The sequence below is a fragment of the Macaca mulatta genome, chromosome 12 (assembly GCF_049350105.2).
Source record: "Macaca mulatta isolate MMU2019108-1 chromosome 12, T2T-MMU8v2.0, whole genome shotgun sequence".
In the NCBI taxonomy this organism is placed as follows: Eukaryota; Metazoa; Chordata; class Mammalia; order Primates; family Cercopithecidae; genus Macaca; species Macaca mulatta.
Window position 1 is genome coordinate 82,303,639 of NC_133417.1, and position 21,215 is coordinate 82,324,853.

The 21,215-nt window shown below is 40.0% G+C and overlaps 1 protein-coding gene across 5 annotated transcripts in view; it reads left to right on the plus strand.

Annotated features, from left to right (window-relative positions):
• AGPS (alkylglycerone phosphate synthase) overlaps positions 1-21,215 on the plus strand; it is a 160,850-nt gene that overhangs the window by 1,381 nt on the left and 138,254 nt on the right. Inside the window, exon 2 of one of the 5 annotated variants that reach the window (XM_077957233.1) lies at positions 13,634-13,737. The exons of 3 other annotated variants lie outside the window; for them this stretch is intronic. The gene's annotated coding sequence lies outside the window, so the exon portion shown is untranslated. Of the gene's footprint in view, positions 1-1,549; positions 1,571-13,633; positions 13,738-21,215 lie in introns of those variants that run through there. One more of the 5 variants, XM_077957234.1, reaches the window with a different exon arrangement.

Here is a 21,215-nt window from a genome sequence, read left to right on the forward strand (position 1 = left end):
TGCTTCTGATGAATTAATTCAACATACATGAGTCTTTACAAAATACACTGTGACAGCAATACAGAAATTAAAAAATATAGTATTTACTCTTAAGGAAGGAATAGCTTAGTAGGTAAAATTATAATACAGCGTTATGAGAAACTTAACTGAGAACTATAGCACCTGGTCATTTAATCCAGATTTAGGTTGGTGTTTGTTAGTGCAAAGATGTTCCAAAGTAAAGATTGAGTAAATTTTGGATGTTTGCATTAGTAATAGTTTGCCAAAGGGGAACATTTTTCGTGGCATACAAACAGTATGTTCACAGTCAAAGAAGTTAAAGACAAATTAGGGAACTGCTGAGACTTAAGTGTAGCAGTAGAGTATGAGAATGACGTGGGATGAAGACTGAAAAGGTGAATCTTATTTACCGGATTTTACGTGGGGCAATACATGATTAGATTTACCTTTGATAAAGGTCACACTGGGAGCAAATTGAAGACAGTTGAGCATTTTGGCAATATAGTGGCTGGGAATATAGACCTGGATTTGAATTTCCACTACACAGTTTCAACTGTATGTATGATCTTCGGCAAATCACTTAACTTCTCAGAGTTTCAGTCCCCCTCATTTGTGAAAACGGGAACAGTAATCCTGTTTTGCACTGTTGCTGGGAGAATTGAAAAAAATAGAGTTAAATGATCAAGTGTTTAGTGCAATGCCTGTCACATAACCTTTCAAAGAATGGTAGCTGCAATTTTCACTGTGTCCAAAGGCAGAGAGACTAGGAGACTATTATCCCAGGGGGAAATGCTGGGATTCTGAACTAAGGCAAATTTTTGGGAGTAGGCAACTTAATTGAGAAAATGTTAGGAGGTAAATTTTCCATAACTTGGTTACCGAGTGGTGGGGAGGGGAGGAATAAAGGATTTCATCTCGTCTCCTGGCTTCACTTGAGGTTATATTATTAATAGCTGTCATTGGATTTAAAACTTTTCTAAATGGTTTCATGTACATTTATGTCTACTCATTTGTATGCATGTGTGTGATTGTACATTTTATGCAGATTCACACTCTTAGAACCAAGTAAGGAGGGCAGGTTTTCCTTATGGTTAGATTTAATGGCTTGGTTTACAGTGTTCAAAGAAAAAATAGTAATGCTTGTAAGGCACACCAAGATGATGGATGAGTCTTCCTATAGTTGAAAGTGACTGGTCAGGGATGCCCTGTGTGGCTGCTCCAAGGACTGAAGGCATCAATAGTTGAGGCACAATTGTAACCCATTTATTGCATAGATTATAGCTGGTTGGAAGCTCTGGTCTTTGGTTCAGGGTTAGATGGCTTATGGTAAAATCTAGTCCTGTACTGGTACTTTGAGATTTTTATTAAAATATGAGGGAACACAGAAACTTAGATGACACATCAAAAGCTTCCACAGAAGGTGATATACTTGAAAGATTATTCATGAGGAACCCAAGTCTCCCTTCTACTGCCTGCTTAGCTGGGCCTCCAGTTGCCAGCTACAGAATCCAGCCTAAAGGGAAGACAAATGGTGGAGGAAGAAGGAACCACAGTATATATCTAATAAGGTGTGAGTATGCCTATATGTCAATTATTTTGGAATAATTTTGTGATTTGTTATTAGTCTTTCCCTTTTGTTACCTTGGATGATGGCATTGGTTGTAATTGTTTTATCGCATGGTTGGTTATACTTAAATTCATCATGGCCTGGAGTAGTGACTTCTTGAAATGCCATATTTTCATTCCTGTTACAGAATAGTCATGCATATGTTTCAACATTTATAGAGTAGTTGCTTTGGGAAGGTCCTGTCCTAGGCATTGGAGGTAAAGAGAGGAATAAGTAGTCTTCAGCCTCAAAGAGTTCACAGTCTAGGAAGTGAGAGACACAGTGCAGTTTGATTAGAGCCACTGTAGATACAGGTACAAATGTAGCACAAAGGAAAGATTCTATATGGGGGTGGGTGGGTGGGGGTGGTCAGAGGAAGCTTTCTGGAGAAGGTTTTAAAATGTTGATGGTAGTTTGAGAGTTTATATTCCAGGCAAAGGAAACAGCATATGGCAAAGCAAGGGGGCATGAAAGTGCATATTGTATTTACATAACTAAATGATTTAGTATTGGTAGAGGTGAGAATAAAATGAAAGGAGGGCAGTGGCAGGTCATGGAGGTCTTTGGCTTGTGGGTTATCAGTCCATTCATTCATGCATTCATTCATGCTTGTAAAATATAGCAGTGAACAAGAACTCTGCTCTATGGAACTTATATTCTAGCTGGAGTGGAGACAGTGAACAAACAAGTAATATAGTATGTCAGGTAGTGATAAATATAAAGAAAAATGAAGCAGCTGAAGGGGCTTGGTGATAGAGAACCCTTGAAGGAATTAAGCTGGGAAGAGACATGATCAGATTGGGTTTGGGTTGGAGAGAAGTCACTCCAGCTACAGTGTTAAGAATGGATTGGAGAACAGTAAGGATGGACATAGATCAGTTAGAGGAGGCTGGTGTAACACAATAGGTGAGAAATAATGAAGAATTAAACTAAGATGAAGGCAATGAAAATAGGGAGGAAATGATGTGTGTGAGAGTTTTAGAAGTTAGTTCATCAGGTGACACCATTAAAGTTTAATCACATTTTAAAACTATGTGACTAAATTAATGCCACAGGAGTTTGGAGACTGAATGACAATAGAAAAGGGATGACACAGTCCAGAGGAATGTGGACATTTCAGAGGGCTGACCTAACAAAACCTGCTGTTTACTTATCACATGGTCTCCTATGAAGTCGACTCCAATTTTCTTTTCTTTTCTTTTCTTTTTTGTTTTTTTTTTTTTGTTTGTTTGTTTTTTGATTGTGGAGTCTTGCTCTGTCTCCGAGGCTAGAGTGCAGTGGCGCGATCTCAGCTCACTGCAATCTCCTGCCTCCTGGGTTCAAGCGATTCTCCTGTCTTAGCCTCCCCAGTAGCTGGGATTCAGGCGCTTGCCACTATGCCCAGCTAAGTTTTGTATTTTTAGTAGAGATGGGGTTTCACCATCTTGGCCAGGCTGGTCTCGAATCCCTGACCTAGTGATCCACCCACCTCAGACTCTCAAAGTGCTGGAATTACAGGCATGAGCCACCAGGACTGGCTGGCTCCAATTACTTCTATCCCAGAACATATGTTCTCATTTGAAGTTGCTGAGCAGAGTATTGAAGTAACAGTTTACTTTTGGATCCTACTTTTTTCCTTAAGTGCATGTTACCCATGTACAGGTTTTCTTTTGACTTTGCTTCTAAGTGCAATTTAGATCCATAAAAATCATAGTAAATGTCAATTACATATGTAACACTTTTATATCTTGGTTTTGGATTTTTTTTCAGTTTTTTTTTTGTTTTTTGTTTTTTTTTGGCTCTTGTGATCTTACGAAAAAGAGAAGAAAAAATCCCATGTTAACTTTCATTCCTCCACACTGCTAACCTCTTTCCCAGTTATAACTTTGGCTCCAACCTCATTGTAGTTTGCATTAGTCAGAACTGCTCAATGGTAGTTTTTACAGAGATTATAAATGTTCAGGTCAAAAGAATGTCTGATTAAGAATGCCACTAATTGTTTAGTTTACTTGTTTATAATGTCACTTACAAATGCCATTTTAATAAAAAGCAGTATATTAAGGTCGGGCATGGTGACTCACACCTGTAATCCCAGCACTTTGGGAGGCCCAGGCAGGCAAATCACTTGAGCCCAGGAGTTCAAGACCAGCCTGGGTAAGATGGTGAGACCCCATCTCTACAAAAATACAAAAAAAAATTAGCTGGATGTAGTGGTATGGGCCTGTGGTTTCAGCTTCTCGGGAGGCTGAGGTGGGAGGATTGCTTTGAGCCTGGGAGGCAGAGGTTGCAGTGAGGTGAGATTGTGTCATCATACTCCAGCCTGGATGACAGAGCGAGACTGTGTCTCAAAAAACAAAACAAAAAAGTATTATTTAACATCTGCCGGAAGCTTTGGTAGCTATTTTCCAGAAGGAATACAGCTGAGTTAACCTGTTGTAAATATTTTCCAAGAGAGTATCCTGAAGCGTGTAAGAGCTGATACAGTTCCGCAGCAAAGGTTATTTGCACAAGTGACCTGGCTTAAAATTTGATGTCGTTTGGCAAAATTCAAGCTTATTTTGGTAGTTGATGTTGAATGAAATATTTACCCTATTTTGAATTCCTAGCTAGGAATTCTAGTGATAGTAGTAGTAGGAGTTTTAATTGAATAAGTCCTAATATGGCAGGAACCATGCTAAAGCTTATGTACATTATGTCATTTAAATCTCACACAACAGCTCTGAAAAGTGAGTGATACTATATGTATGTTACAGTTGAGGAACTAGAGGCTTAGAGAAGTTAATTTATCTAAGGCCTTGCATTTTTGAAATGAAAGAGATGGCATTTCAACTCTGTTCTTGCTCCAGAGTCCACGTTCTTTCCTCTATGGTGGATTACCTCACCTAATGTTCCCGGGGAGATATTATCTACTTACTATTCATCATGTTGCTCTCTTTGTCATGCCAAGTTTCAAAGCTTTTGTGATTAAGTAGATCATGATCAAATACTTTGTCATATAGTTAAGAAGCCATTAGTTTATGTTGTACTTACTGAATAAATTATAAAACATCATTCTGTCAAAATGAAGTTCATAATTTAAGAAAATGTAATGAGTGGTTTAAAAAGATAGACCAGCCAGTTTACTTTTGTGAGTGAATTTTGCCATTTAACTTGTGGAAGAAGACAGTGTTTGGAATAAAAGGGAATTAGGAAGAATGTGGAAGACCCAAGATCAGAGAAGAAAGGAGGAAAGAGAATAGGTCATGGAGGGTTTACTGCCTACGTGCAAACTGTCTTTGGACTGTGAATGAACAAGAAACTGAAGATTTAATCGCTGTGGTTATTTGTTAGCATGTTTCTATAGATTGCCTTTTAAGATGGACCAGACCTTCTCCATATAGACTTTTTTATGTTGGGAAGTTACTATAGAGCTATCTACCCTTGTGGTCACTTAATAAAAATGCCTGAGAATAAATGAAGTGATCCGTTTTTAGGCTGCAGAGAAATGGATTACTGTTGTAGTCAGATGAGATACTTTATGGAACACTTTAAAAGCAAGTGCTAAGCAAATATTACTCCTTTTGATTTTATTTCCTTATTATTGAGAAGATAACTTCTGCTGTTAATCTGATTAGTATGTTAATTTCAACCCTAAATCAAATCAAAGGATCATGACTAGAGTCTACCCTTGTAGCGTAAAGTATTAATAGCCCTCTGCCTATTAGTGCTCTCTTTACTTGGGTCTTAGGGGTAATATTTTGTCATATCCCTGTCCCAACATCTCAGCTCAGAATCAACTGAGAGATAAGACACAGGATGCAGACAGAGAGATAAAAACGTTAGCTTTGTTACTGATAATGCTGGTTGGAGATCGTGGCTTAGATCTGTGCTACCTAATATTTACCCTGAATTAGACTCCATCACAGGCAGTGTACCACAGAAGGCCTCCTCTGCAAGTGTAGAGCCTAACACATGCTACCCAAACAGTAGAAAGAGAACTTATGGCATAATTAATTTTTGTAGAATGAGCACGTCTGTTTTATCTGTATTTAGATTAAGAAACAGCATTACCAGTACTCCAGGAAGCCCTCTTCGTGCTCATCCCAGTGGCTCCTTCCACCAGGATAACCACTACCTTGACTTCCAACATACAGATTTGCCTGTTTGAACTGTATGTAAATGGAATCATACAGTGTGTACTTTTTTGTGTTTGGCTTCTTTCCCTCAGTGTTATGTTTGTGATATTCATCCATGTTGCATCTAGTCACATTTTGTTTATCCTCATTGGTGAATAGTATTCCATTGGGTAGATATATACCACAATTTATCCATTCTGTTATTGATGAACATTTAGGTGGTGATTACTTTTGGTTAAAATAATTACTTGTTTTAATATGAAGTGCATATCAAACTAGTGTTTTTATAGATATTACTGCATAGGAAGAGGTTAAAGTAATTAAAATAGTGTTTAGAAGTTAATATATTTACTTTTCTTAAGTACATCAATTGTCTGAGGTAATAAACAGAATGCTCCCAGGTACTAAATCATTTTTATAAATAAATATAATTGGATTTTTAAACAAAGTGACCTTGCAGTGTTCACATATTATTTATGAGCTTATAAGATTTCAGCTTAAAATCATAAGTCCAAATCTATTAATTACACATTTTAAATTTGAGTTACAAGTCAGTCATTCTTAAAGACTAGATTCTCTTAAGTTTTGTAAATATATAAAATATCAATTTTTGTGTAGTTTTTTTAAAAACATTAACATCTGTCTTTGGTTCTCTTAAGCATTTATATATTTAATTCTGGATCTTTCAGTAGTTGAAGTATGCTTACTCATTAAAGAAAACTGCTACCATTCCGTAACTGCAGTTACTTTTGATGAGAGAGTTTTGCCTCCTGGGTGAGATTCGGAGGGGTAGATATCATCTTGTCATTCACTAAGAAAACTGTTATATGATTGCATATAACATTTGTTCTTGCCAGCATGTTTGAAATTACTAATCAGAGATTTGGCCAGGATGCTGACCAGGTCCCTGTTGTTGACTTCAGTGGGACTCTCCAAATTCTATTTATAGTTGCTGTGTCAGAGACCTCATCCTATAAGCAAGGAAATGCTCAGGTATCCCAGGACCTTAGAATCAAGTAATGTGAACTATTTAATTTGCTATGTTCACAGAAGTTCGCATTTCCAACTCAGATTGATTACTAGTTGGGTTTTACATTTTTTCTAAAAGTGCTTGAACTAACTGTATAGGAATCCAGCCTAAGGAATATTAAAATGACACCTACTTGAATTCTCTTATCACTTTACTCACATATACTATGGAGTGGATATTTTGCTGTTAACTCGAATTTTGTAGGTCAACACTATCCAGTAGAGCTTTCTGTGATAGAAATGTTCTGTAATCTGCGTTATCCAGTATCATAGCCACTATGGAGCTGACTTTTAAATTTTGTTTAATTTTAATTTAAATAGGCACATGTGGCTAGTGATATACCATGCTGTCCAGTACAGGTATAGGTGGAAACCTAACTCATTATCTTCTTTCTCATCCTCTAGAATTTATTTATCTGGGCTTTCTCATATCTCATAGTGTTATCACTAGTCCCACAGTCACATCCTTCAATCCCTAACTTTAACTTCTTTTCGTTCTTTTAAGATCGAACTTTCTTGTGAATGTATTCAAATTAATAATTAATTCTGCAGTCACTCTGCTGCTCTCATACATGTTTGTGTAATCTGATTCTCACAATTGCCCATTTCACAGATTAGGAAATTCCTAGATACTTGCCAGAAAAATATATTAGTCAGCTTCTAGCTACTGAGTGGTAAAGCTTAAATTTGAATCTAGATGTTTTAATTTTAATTTTTTTTTTTTTTGAGACGGAGTCTCGCTGTGTTGCCCAGGCTGGAGTGCAGTGGCACGATCTCGGCTCTCTGCAACCTCCACCTCACAGGTTCAAGCGATTCTCCTGCCTCAGCCTCCCATGTAGCTAGGATTACAGGCGCACAGCACCATGCCCAGCTAATTTTAGTATTTTTAGTAGAGATGGGGTTTCACCCTGTTGGACCATGCTAGTCTCGAACTCCTGACCTCAGGTGATCTGTCCGCCTTGGCCTCCCAAAGTGCTGGGATTACAGGCGTGAGCCACCATGCCCAGCTGATTCCAGATTTTAAAAAAATCTCAAGTTTAGAGCTTTTTCCTTGATATTATATTGTTATCACCCAGTCCTGTTCATTTTTTCCTTCACAATCTTTCACATTCATTTTGTGCATTAAACAAATATTTATTGGTCACTTATGTTCTAAGCACTTGGGCTATGTCAGTGAACAAAATGGAGAAAGATTTTTATTTTCTTGAAACTTACATTCCAATGGGTGAAACAGATAATTAAACATAGTAAATAAATAAATTGTTAAGTATGTTAGAAGATGATAAGTACTGTAGAAAAAAGAAAAAGTAGAGAGGGTAAGAAGGTAGGGTTCAAATTTTAAGTAGGATGTCAGTGAAAACATGACATTTGAGCAGATATTTAAAGGAGATGAGTTTAGTCATATGGACATCCAGGCAAATGAGTGTTCTAGGCAGAGGAATAGTATGTGCAAATATCCCAAGAGGAAATGCACATGTGGCATATCAGGAAAGCCACAAGGAGACTGGTGTAGCTGGACTCAATTCATATCCCCTCACCTCTAACCGCTGTTTAAAATATGTACCTTTTAAACTTCAGCTTCTGATTTACCTAACTCTTCTACTGTTCTAGGCAGAGTCTCTTATTCATGCCACATTTTTCAGCTTTTACACCTTTTCTTGTGCCATTGTCTGGAAGACCTTTGCTTGTTGATTGATACCATGTTTCAGAGTCTCTTGGTTTGGGGATCTTTTCTTTTTACTTTTGAGAACTGGGGGAACATTGATCTATCTCCTGTTACCTTTTCCCCATGATTTCTCAAATTATGAAGAGTAACTTTAAATCATACAGTTAAGTGCTAAGTGTCATAGGATATAATATGTAGGTCTAGAGCCTTGAATTCATTTAAATCACCTAGGTACTCTCCAGGGATCTCACCCATTTGAAACTTCGTCTACCGACTGGCTGCGTTGGCTCGTGCCTGTAATCCCAGCACTTTGGGAGGCTGAGGTGGCGGATCACCTGAGGTTAGGAGTTCAAGACCAGCCTGACTAACATGATGAAACCCCATATCTACTAAAAATACAAAAATTAGCCAGGTGTGGTAGTGCACGCCTGTAGTCCCAGCTACTCTGGAGGCTGAGGCAGGAGAGTCGCTTGGACCTGGGAGGTGGAGGTTGCAGTGAGCCAAGATCATGCCACTGCATTCCAGCCTAGGTGACAGAGCAATACTCTGTCTCAAAAAAGGAGAAAAAAGAAAAAAAGAAACTTCATCTACCCAGGTTTGCAATTATTTTGTGTCTTCTATATGCTAAGCACTAGGGAGGATTATTGACACATGGTTTTTGCCTACTGGGACATTTAGGTCTACTAAGGAAGACTGATGTGTCTTCTATCACTGCAAGATGTAAGGTATAGGAAAGGAATGGTGACTAATACAACAATGGAAGGGCAATTTTATATCAAAGAAACGTCTAGAAGGATTGGGAGAGATTGTTCTATGTCAAGATGTTACGCAAAAATTCTTAAATCTGAGGGTGAAAATATTGGTGAGAGAGCATTTGGGTGAGAACAGAATCAGAAGAATTAGGGTAGGAAAATCTGGGCAATGTAATAAAGTTTATAAAACTGGTGTGGCAGTTTGCTCTGGTAATGATGGTCTTTCAGCCATCTGGATAGTGTTTAGAAGTGTCATTCTGCTAGCAGCTGGATGTCTGGCAGTTACTTTACAATTATAGAGAAAATGTAAAATAATTTTGTTATTCTGAAATGTTATGCATTTTGTTGCAGAAAAAATAGAAAATAATAATTAAAATGAAGATTAACATTAAGAGATAACCGCTGTAGCACATTGGCATAGATCCTTTGAGACATAAGCATATGTGTGCAAAGTCACGCCATAATAATGTCTTGAAATTACGATTTTTCACTCACTGTCTGGTGTATACCTTTCCTTATCAAGAAATAATAATGTGTAAAATCATTTTCAGTGACTCAGGAAGTATTATATTATATGTAGGTACCATTTATATGATGAGGACAGTGTTATATTTGTTTCCAGTGTTTCCCTATTATAGACAATGCTATGGTAAGCTTTTTACAATTAAATCCTTAATAATTTCCTTAAGGCACATTTTTTTAAAAAGGGCCTTAATAAGTCAAAGAACATTGGAATACATCATTCACTGATCTCACTGGGCATGGACAGAAATAAGGGACAGTTGCTTGTTTGGACTTAATTCTGACCAGTAATAAAAAATTGAAAATAATCAGAATCTTTGGAGAAAGACTACATCATATTTGAGCAGGTTTTTATCTTATAATTTAGAGAAGCAGCTTTCTAGAAATTTAGATAAAAGGAAATTAGATGTTCTAGCCTGAGTCTCAAAGGGGGAAACCAAAACATGACCACAGGGAACCTAAGGAATAGTGTGCTTAACCCTGCCTGGGTCTATGGGGGTGATGAGAAGAGGAAGAGCTAAGACAACTGGCTTAGATGTATCAGTTTAAACCATTTATTGCTATCAGTAAATAATGTACATTCCATGCTTATTCAGATGGCTTCTATTTACTGTTCAGGCAAATCTTGTTATATGAAGTGATGTAATTTAAGGATTATGGTGTCAGCAGTTTTCATTCCCTGCCCCCCCATCCCCAACATTTTGCATATATTTAAACGTGTTGCAGAATTAACTTCACAATATTCATTTGTGTACCATCCACCTAGATTCTGTTGTTAACATGTTACTGTGCTTGTCGTATATCCATTAATCTATTCTTTTTTCCACCTAATATTAATCTATTTTATTTTGGATGCATTTGTCATATATCCATTCATTAATCCATTATTTTCTCCATCTAATATTAATCTATTTTATTTTGATGCATTTTAAAGTAAATTGGTAGTTTCATTTTTGAAGTTAAATCTCCTTCAGAAAGGTTCTGCTTTTTTCTTTTATATCAGTTGGTTTTGATTTCCAGATAGTATTTGTTTTGCCTTCACAAATTATTTCTGGCTTCACAACTATTAGACTGCTATTCTAATTTTGATTTTATTTCCAAGTTCATACCTGCCATCTGCCATTATTTTCAGAAAGTACATTCTAGTTTGCCATGCCTGCACTCAGATTTTATATAATTGGTAACTTAAAAAAAAATTCTCATATTTTGGTGTGTATACTAATTAGGGATATTTGTTATAAGTGTTAATCTGAGCTAGGTTAAAGCAGAAAAGGGAAATTTATTCTAAGAGTACAGGGGTACCAAAGAACCCAAGGGTAAGAATGGAGCTTGGCCTCCAGATGGAATTAGAGCCAAGAACCAGAAAGCCATCAGGTTTCTTGCTAGTATCACTTCTTGCTACTATTTGCTGCAGACTTCTCTAAGTGGATCAGCTTTTTCTGCTCTTCTGTCCAAATGGTAAAATACGTCTGCCCCACTCCTCCAGGAATTCAGCCAATAGCAGAGAATAATTGAACCCCTTGTTTCCAATCCTGGGTTACATGTTTACATTGCTGCAATCAGTTATTGCCTGGAAGGAAGTGGTGGTAGTCATAGGACGTAGGTAGCTGCCCAGGCAGCTAAATGAACTGAACCAACTCTGGCTATCATGCATTTAAAGATGATACAACCAGATTGTCTGTTCATTGTTTTTGATGATTCCTTCTCCATAATCTTGCTCCATGAGTTATTCTATTTATTTTCCTCGTCATCAGTCTTTTTCTCTTTGTTGATTTTTCCTGCTGCTTAAAAGCATGCTCAGATAACATTTTGAAATTTTCCGTACATATTACTCTTTCGAAAAGGCTTTAGCAGCCATGAATAACCTAATTATAAAACCTTTAGCCTCTTAACCAGTTCCGATACCTGGTAGATGTTCTTATCTCTTCTTAGCTCCCATATTATTGCACTGTTCTGGTTTTTTTTTTCCCTGCCTTCCTAGCTTTCTGACCGTAGTTTTACTGACTTCTCTTCCTAGGCTTAAAAATCCCTAAGATTAATTTTTAGTCATTTCTTCTGCATTTTCTTCTGTAATAATTTCACCTACTTGAACTGTAATAGCTTTTACCGCTGTTGGAGAAACTTTTAAGTTAATATCCCTAACTCTCAACTCTCATTTTTACATTTTTAATTATTGGGTATTTCTATCTGAGTATCTTGCTGGTTTCTCCAACTCAGCATTCATGGATAAGGTCGTTGTTTTAGTCTTCAGTCTCAGTGCTCCAGTTTCTCTTCACTTCCACCATTATTTAGACACCCAAGTCCAACACCACCTCAATTGTGAGTCCTTGCTGAGCTCCATCCCCTATCCCTTATTTGGTTCATTGACAAATCAGATGGACTGCAAACCAGATGGACTCTATTATTGACTCTCAAGACACTTTGCTTTTCTCTCATTGCCACCACCCTAGATGAAATCTTAATTGTCTCACATCTAGCCTGGTCTCCCGTTCTTTTGTTTCCCGCCTTTGAACGATTCTTCATTCTATTACCAGACCAATCTTTTTTTTTTTTTTTTGAGACGGAGTCTCGCTCTGTCACCCAGGCTGGAGTGCAGTGGCACAATCTCGGCTCACTGAAGCGCCGTTTCCCGGGTTCACACCATTCTCCTGCCTCAGCCTCCCAAGTAGCTGGGACTGCAGGTGCCCGCCACCACGCCCAGCTAATTTTTGTATTTTTGGTAGAGATGGGGTTTCATCATGGTCTCAATCTCCTGACCTCGTGATTCACTTGCCTTGGCCTCCCAAAGTGCTGGGATTACAGGCATGAGCCACCTCGCCTGGCCCAGACCAGTCTTTGTTCAGGGAAAGTGTCAGTACTTGCTGCGTACTTGTGCTGTGCTACATTCTAACATTGCAAAAATGATTGACAGTCAGTGGAGAAATATAGATAGATATATAAAAGATATGATGTAGCTAGTCATTGTATACAGAAGAAAGAGCCATAAATTCTTGAACAAGATAGGAAAAGGGTTTATAGAAGTGACTTTTAGACTGGTTGCCTCCAGGGAGAGAAGGGCATTTTAGACAGGAGATATATACAGGAAGACATAAGAGGGCATGGTGTGTATAAGGAATTGTGGTAACTTAATGTGTCTGGGAACAGCTGTTAAAGAAGGTGAAAATGTAGAGTGATGCTATGTTAAAGAATTGAGATTTCATCCACATTGGAGAGTCAGCGAAGTTTTAAAGTACACACTGCTAGATTTTGACTTTTGGTAGAAGCAATGAACATGGAAAATACTGTTTTGATTCTATTGTTCTCTATTGATTATTGAAGTAATAACACTGAATCTCATATTTGGCATTCAAGGCTTTCAGCTGTTCTCTGTGACTTCTTGAATGTGCTTTATGCTTCAGCCAATTTTATGCTGTTTATTAGACGGGAAAATCCTTGTGATTTCTCCCTCTGTTTGACTTGAAATTTTACCATCTTCCAAAGAAGGGAAAGTTTAAATGCCTCCACAATGAAGGGTTCTTTCAGCTAGAGATGAACACCACTGAGCTCTTGTAATAATTTGTACTCCTTCTGTGGCCATCATTGAGTATACTGAAATCTTTGCTTGGTAGTTAGGAGTGTTGGAGCCAGACAGCCATGGTTTAAATCCTAGCTGTATCATACACTGTTCGTGTGACTGGGGACTAGTTACTGAATCTTTCTGTACCAGTTTTTTCATGTTTTAAATAGGGATAATGACACCTACATCACAGGATTAAAGTGAGAAGGAAATAAGATAATGATTGTAAAGCCCTTAGCTTTACAGTATTATGCAATACTGTCATTATTGCAGTAAACTACATAGAAAGGAGTAATAAGAATAGAGTGCTAAAATAGTTTCTATATTAGACCACTTTTGCATTGCTGTAAAGAAATACCTGAGACTGGATAATTTATAAAGAGGTTTAATTAATTTACGGTTCTGCAGGCTGTTGAGAAAACATAACTCTGGCATCAGCTTCTGGGAAGACATCAGGAAGCTTACAGTCATGGCAGAAGATGAAGTGGGAGCAGGCGCTTCACACAGCAAAAGTAGGAGCAAGAGTTGAGGCTGGGTGTGGGAGGGGGAGGTGCCACACATTTCTAAACGACCAGATCTCATGAGAACTCACTGTTGTAAAGACAGCACCAAACCTTGAGGGATCTGCCCCCATGACCCAAACACTTCCCACCAGGCCCCACCTCAAGTCCTGAGGACTACAATTTAGCATGATACTTGGGCAGGGACAAATATTCAAACTATATCGGTTTCTGAAGGTGGAAGCACAGCAAGAAGTAGGAGGTACTCAGTGGCAATAATGATATTTTAATAGAGAAAACAAATTTCCTTTTTTTTTTTTTTTTTTTTTTTTTTAAAGAAATGATGTTTTGCTTTGTCACCCAGGTTGGAGTGCAGTGGTGTGATCATAGCTCACTGTAACCTTGAACTCCTGGGCTCAAAAACCATTGTCCTGAGTAGCTGGGACTATAGGCATGTGCTACCATGCCTGGTTATTAAAAAAAATAAAAAAATTTGGAGCAGAGTCTCGAAGTGTTGCCCAGGCTGGTCTTGAATTCCTGGCCTCAGGTGGTTCTCCCACCTCAGTCTCCTGAGTCGCTGGGATTATAGGCGCAAGCCACTGTGCCTGGCGAGAAAACAAATTTCTAGTAAATGTCACCTTATGCATTAGGAAGGAAGGGAAGAACCCAAAAAGTGTAGAGCATCAGCAGTTTCTCATACTGTATTTTAGGCTGATTGTCAGTATCACACATAATGTTTGGTCACTGTTGTGCTATTTCTGGTTTGAAACTCTTCTCCGTGAGTCTTAGTAGTCATGGTTCACCATTGCTTGCTTCTGTGTGATATGTGGCCTTGGTGGCCACATATTGGAATTAGAATGCATATATTCTTGTGCTAAAGGAAAGTTATTTGATAAATAATTGTTTTTTGTTTTTTGTTTTTTTTTTTTGAGACGGAGTCTCGCTCTGTTGCCCAGCCCAGGCTGGAGTGCAGTGGCGCGATCTCGGCTCACTGCAAGCTCCGCCTCCCGGGTTCACGCCATTCTCCTGCCTCAGCCTCCCGAGTAGCTGGGACTACAGGCGCCCACAACCGCGCCCGGCTAATTTTTTGTAATTTTTAGTAGAGACGGGGTTTCACCGTGGTCTCGATCTCCTGACCTTGTGATCCGCCCGCCTCGGCCTCCCAAAGTGCTGGGATTACAGGCGTGAGCCACTGCGCCCGGCAAATAATTGTTTTAATTCTTATACTTTTAAAGACTTTTAACATGTATGAACTAGGCAAAGTTCAATAGTGGATCAAACTTCCTAAAATTTGCATCAGAAAACGTGATCTCTATATAGCCCTCATTTCCCCTTCCAGATAGTCCTTTGTAAGATTTGGGTATAGATTTATGCCACCTCCTCTGTCATGTAATCACATTTCCATTTCCTGTTATCTCTTTCCCCTGTCTTCCATATGGTGAGTGCTGCCGCTTTGCCCTCTTGCTGCCCATTGTTTTGTTGTGGAATTCTACTCAGGGCCATCCTCTCCTACAGTGAAGTGAGTCTGAAGTTTTTCCTTTCTGTTTCTCTCTCTCGATTCCAGTCTCCTGATTTTGGTAAGGTTTGAGTGAGATCAACTTAATTGTAAACCATTTACATTAAAGCTTTGTATTCCTTTGTGGTTATTCAACAGATGAGTCTTCTATTCTTAACTTTTTCTGGTATCTTAAGGTAATGCTTACCCAAGTGTGATCTGTGGATGACCCTCATCAGAATTTCCTGAGGCTGCTTGTCCAAAGTATAGATTCTGAGGCCCCACTGCCAGAAATTTTAATCATGGGCTGGGTCTAGGGTGGTATCCAGGACTCTGCTTTTAAAATAAGTACCCAAGGTGATTTTTATACTCCCAGGAAGTGTGAGAACCTCTCTTGTGATTGGGTCCCGCTTTTAATGCTTTCTTCTCTTCCCCTAAACTTTATGGGGTTCATTTTTTCCGTGGGTTTACCAGAAGCAAAGATAGCAATCCCAACTACCTGTCACTTAAAGTAGAAGGGACTACTGCTGATTATTATTGTATCATTATTTTAAGTAAAACAAACCTAAAAAAACCAACAACTACTGTTTTGTTTTCTTTTTTTTCAGTTGCAAGATTTAATAGAGTGCAAACAGAGCTCATAAAATGAGAGGAGACCCAAAGGGGGCTGCCACTCCTGGCTCGAATGCCTGGGGTTTATATCTCAATCATTGTCCCTCTCCCTGTGATCTCAGGTGAAATATGATTTTACTATTTTTTTACCTCCTGCTTTAGCCTAATTTGTATTTTAGTGAGCCCTCTTTACTACCTGATTGGTTGGGTGTGAGCTGAGTTACAAGCCCCGTGTTTAAAGATGGGTGTGGTCACCTTCCCAGCTAGGCTTAGGGATTCTTAGTCGGCCCAGGAAATCCAGCTAGTTCTGTCTCGCAGTCCGCCTCTCAGCAGGAAAACCCAAGTGTTGTTGGGGAGGTTGGTTGACGACCACTCTTAACTGCTTCCTGTTGCATTTGGGTGTAGTAGGGGTTTTGCAGTTGAGATTTCCTCGGGAGGGGTGCCTTCGATGTCATCAACATCGGAGCATGGGCCAGTAGGCCGGTCCAGGGGTCCACAGTAGATCTTAGTCGTGGACTGCATCTGAGGCTCCATTTGAAGAACCATTTATAGTTTTACACCTTTGATTCTGGAAGAGACAAACTTAACAAGGAGGTTAAAGATACAGGGATTCAAATGTATGGCCTGAAGTGCAGGGGATTATTTCTTTGGCACACTTCACAGGCCTTGACTATCTGCTTGATAGTTTTTAAAAGGCCTGGTCCAGTAAATAATGATTTGGCCATCTGATGGATGCTATCAATGCCTAAATGGAAGGTGTGGTGAGGGGTTTTAAGTAATTTCCATTGGTTAGCTGCTGGCAAAAGTATTTTTCCTTCTTCAGTGGCTAGCCATCCCGAGGGGAGGAAACTTGTCCTTGTGAGGTTCCCCATTCTATTTCTCCTGCTGAGTATTGGGGCTTGGTTTCCCAGAGGGGATTACCCCATACTATGTGTCCTTCTATAAGCATTTCTAACGGAGGGTCCTGCCTTGTGGCCCTTTTGGCTTCAATATCCGCTTGGCGGTTCACTTCTATTTCCCTTTCCTTTCCTTTTTGATGACCCCGGCAGCGTAAGACTGCCACCTCTTTAGGTTTCTGTACAGCCAATAATAATCTCCTAATGGCTTCCTGATGTTTGATAGGTGTTCCCTTAGAAGTTAGGAATTCCGTTTCTCTCCATATGCTGTGTGGGCATGGAGGACTAGGTAAGCATACTTAGAGTCTGTATTATATTTACCCCTTTTCCTTCTCCTAATTATAGTGTATAATGGCCCCTGCTTTTGCTAGGATGTCTCTCCCTAACAAAGGAGTGGGGCTTTCAGGCATAATTAGAAAGGCATGTGAAAAGAGTAAAGTTCCCCAGTCACAACTTAGTGGCTGAGAGAAGTATCTAGTGACTGCCTGTCTTAGGACCCCTCAGATAATGACAGATCTGGAGGACAGTTGTCTGGGACAGGGAGAGTAAGACTGAGAAGGCCACGCCAGTGTCCAGGAGACAATTAACCTCCTGGCCCTCAGTGGTCAAGCATACCTAGGGCTCTGTGAAGGTGATGGCATGGGCTGGCACTTACCCTGGGCACCTTCAGTCCTGCTGCCGGATCATCTGTTAGTGGCTTCTGACTCAGAGGACCTTCATCCCCTGGGGCAGTAGGCCTTCCAGTGATTCCCTTGACATAAGGGGCATGAACGAGGGGGCAGCTTATTTCTATTCGGACAATCTTTTTTGAAGTGTCCTTGTAGACCACACTGGAAGCAAGCCCTATTAGGCCTTCAATTTGCCCAGCCTTTCCATGCTCCAGAGCCTCCAAAGTCCACTTGCCTGAGGGCCGTGACTAAAGTGGTGGCCTTTTTCTTAACTTGTTTGTCCCATTCCGCATGCTCTTCCTGATCTCTATTATAAAAAACCGAGGTTGCCAAGTTCAGTAGGGTTTCTAAGTTTTGCTCCAGGCCTAAGGTGGGCTTTTGAAGTTTTTTCTAATGTCTGCAACTGACTGAATGATAAACTTATCCTTTAAGATTAGTTGGCCTTCAATAGAGTCAGGTGACAGAGAGGTATGCTTCCTCAATGCCTCCCTTAGTCTCTCCAGAAAGGCGGTAGGATTTTCTTCCTTTCCTTGTGTTATAGTGGACATCATTGAATAATTTATAGGCTTCTTCCTAGTTTTTCTTAGTCCTTCTAGCATGCAAGTTAGTGAATGTCTGCGACACCAATCTCTATGTTCTGATTCTGCATCCCTGTGAGGGTCTACACTGGGAACTGCCTGCTGGCCTATGGGGAATTGTTCTTTCCTCTGTTGTCATCCCATCATTGACCTGACTGAGATACCAGAGATCGCCAAACTCTCAGGCTGCAGTTATGGCAGCACTTGTCTCATTTGGGGTTAGTGTCTGATCTAACAGTAACATTGTATCTCTCTATATCAGATCAAAGAATTGTCCTAACCCTTGTAAAACATCAATATAGCCATCAGGGTTATCTGATAATTTACCTAGGTCTATTTTAATTTGTCTCTCTCTCTGTCTCTTCTCTCCTTGACTTAATTTGCTTTTATCCTGATCAATTATGTTGTCGTAGACCCAGTTCCAGTTGTTAAAGTGCTAGGTCATCAGTTCTAAGGCCCTGGCCAAGGAGCCAAGGCTTGGAGATTGTATTGCAGAGGGGTAAGCTGGGTAGAAATCGGGGGAGGAGAGCATCTTACACAATGGGAGAGCAGTCCTCCTAGCCATTTACAAGCTTGGGGCCCTGGCAAGGGTGTTGGGGAATGGGTCCCATATAACTGCTTATGTTGAGAGCTATATGCCTAAATTGGGAGGGACACCAGGGACAAGACTCCCTGGGTTCATAGCCTAGATGCCTAAGGACACAGCATAGAGCTTCCTTGGATCCCTTTGGAGATACAGCTTGCTCTAATACATGGGAGAGGAAATGAAAGTCTGAACCATTAGTATCTAGGAGGCAGGGATTGGAGGAAGTAGATTCAGAGGTAAGGAGAATTTTGGGGCTACACTTTCAAGAAAGTCATGGTCAGGACCTAGGAGGAATGGGTCAGAAGGAAAGGTGGGGTGCACACATGGGCGACTGTTGAGTAGAGACTCCTGGCTGCACCAAGATCTCAACCGGCTAACGCCAGGAGTTCGGGATGACCACTTTCTGCCTCTAGTCGGCCCTTGGCTTCCCCAGGAAAATTGAAAGCAGAAGCTGGTTCCAGGCAGATCAACACTCCCAACCCAGAAGGGTTGGGAGTTGTTAGAAAGCCTTTTCCCAGACAGCCTCACACCTGAGTCTTAAGTCCGGTGGCCACGCTAATTGTTTTTTTTAACTGGCCAACAGGTGCCCGGTATTTTCCTCTGATTCTAAGGAAGGATAGGATAGAATAGCAAGTGAAAGTGGTTCAGTATTACTCACTGCTTTGGAGAGTCCCTTCGTGGTTGCCAAAATGTTACCTGGGGGTCATTGCTTCTAGAGCTCCCAAGATAGTGGCGGGCCACTTCCAAAATGGCAGCAAGCCTCTTGTTCTCTGACCTGGGGTTCTTGGCCTCATGGATTTCCAAGGAATGGAATCTTGGGCCATGCGATAAGTGTTGTAGCTCTATTAGAAGCTGTGGGTCATGGAAGAGAATCGTGGAACCCAGCGAGTAGTGTTCAGCTCGATTAGGATGAATCTGGGCACTGAGCCATGCAGAAACAATGGCAAGCCTTTAGCCCGATCAAGAGCGGCAATGGACACCTCGCTGGATCAGAAGCACAGCAAACACCCTGCTGGATCTGGAGGGATGGAAGTCAGTGGCAGGTCTGCGATGGCGGCAAACAGCAATGGTGGACGGTGAGCGAAAGCTTGGCTTGAGCCATAACAAACATGGACCAGAAGAGTGTGCAGTTGCAAGATTTAATAGAGTGAAAACAGAGCTCCCCTACAATGAGAGGGGACCCAAAGGAGGTTGCCCAACAACTACAGTTTACAGCAAGAATACTGTGTACATCAAGCTGGTATGGATTTCAGTCTTGGCATTTTTAGAGTCATGCCAAGGGTATTGTTGGTCTGTCCCCAAAGGACAGCTGGGGAAGGGAACTTGGGCTTGGTTTCAATGCTAAAATAGCATATAGATTTTTGAAGACATTCGTGTTTTCTTTGTGTTCAGTTTTATAGTTTCTACAGAAATTCAAGGTTCTACTGGAAATGGCTTTGGTCACTTATGGGTTGGTCAGTATAATAAGCTTGTGATACAATTCCTTTTTTAATTACTAGCAAGCATGGAGTGAGCAGTGAAAGTGAATTGGCATTTTTCCCAGTTGGTGGTAGAGAAAGTCTGGGGTTGGTTGCCAGAATTGCCACATTGATTAGATTACAAGTGGACAGTGAAGGGAACAAATCATGAAATTTAAAGCACAGTCCAGGGAACACAAGAGTCCAAGAGAAGGATACGTCCTTTTCTCTTTGTCCTTTGCTATGACAACCTCCTGATGCAGATTTGGATTGTTTTCCACATTACGTAGACCAACACCTGAGGGTAAAGGATAGAGTGGTGGTTCTTTCCAGGCTTTCAGAATGGCAGGTACCAAGCTTGTGTGAGTGGATATGTGGGTACACACCTGCCCTACCACAAAATATTTGTAACATACACTACTAAATGTATGAATCACTAATAGTGTGTATTTCCATTTTCAAATGCATCATTCAAACAGTAATGAGGTTCTAATTGGTAGATTATAGTATAGTGTGTGACAGAAGTGTGGGAGTGATTAGTGACTGCCCAGAGTATTCTATCAATGTGTAGTAAAGCTGCCTTTGCCTTATTTGCCCTTCTTGTCCCCCACCACTTTCCTGTGCCTCTGTTTACAATTTTTCCCCTTTATACCTGTATATTACTTTTTCTTTCATTCATTTATTCACAATAAATGTAGGAATTGGACCTTTGAGATGCAGTTTTTGAGTCTTGAATCAAGTTTTAAAGGTTCCTTTTCTTTTCTTTTCTTTTTTTGAGACAGGGCCTCACTCTGTCACCCAGGCTGGAGTGCAGTGGCAGTCGTGGCTCACTACAACCCTGAACTCTTGAGCTCAAGGGATCCTTCTGCCTTGGCCTTGTAGTAGTTGGGATTACAGGCTTGCACCACCATACCTGGCTTTTATTTTATTTTATTTTATTTTATTTTATTTTATTTTTGAGAATTGGGGGCCCCACTGTGTTGCCCAGGCTTATTTTGAACTTCAAGACTCAAGTTATCCTCCCACCTTGGCCTCTCAAAGTGGTGGGATTACAGGTGTGAATCATTGTGCTTGGCCTTAAGAAGGTTTTTAGAGTGCAAGTTTCTTGTGGACTATAAAAAGTTGACTGTAGGTAGTTAAATGTATATTTGGTTTACCATATAGTTGAAGCTGTTTAATTCATAATGGAATTCTATCA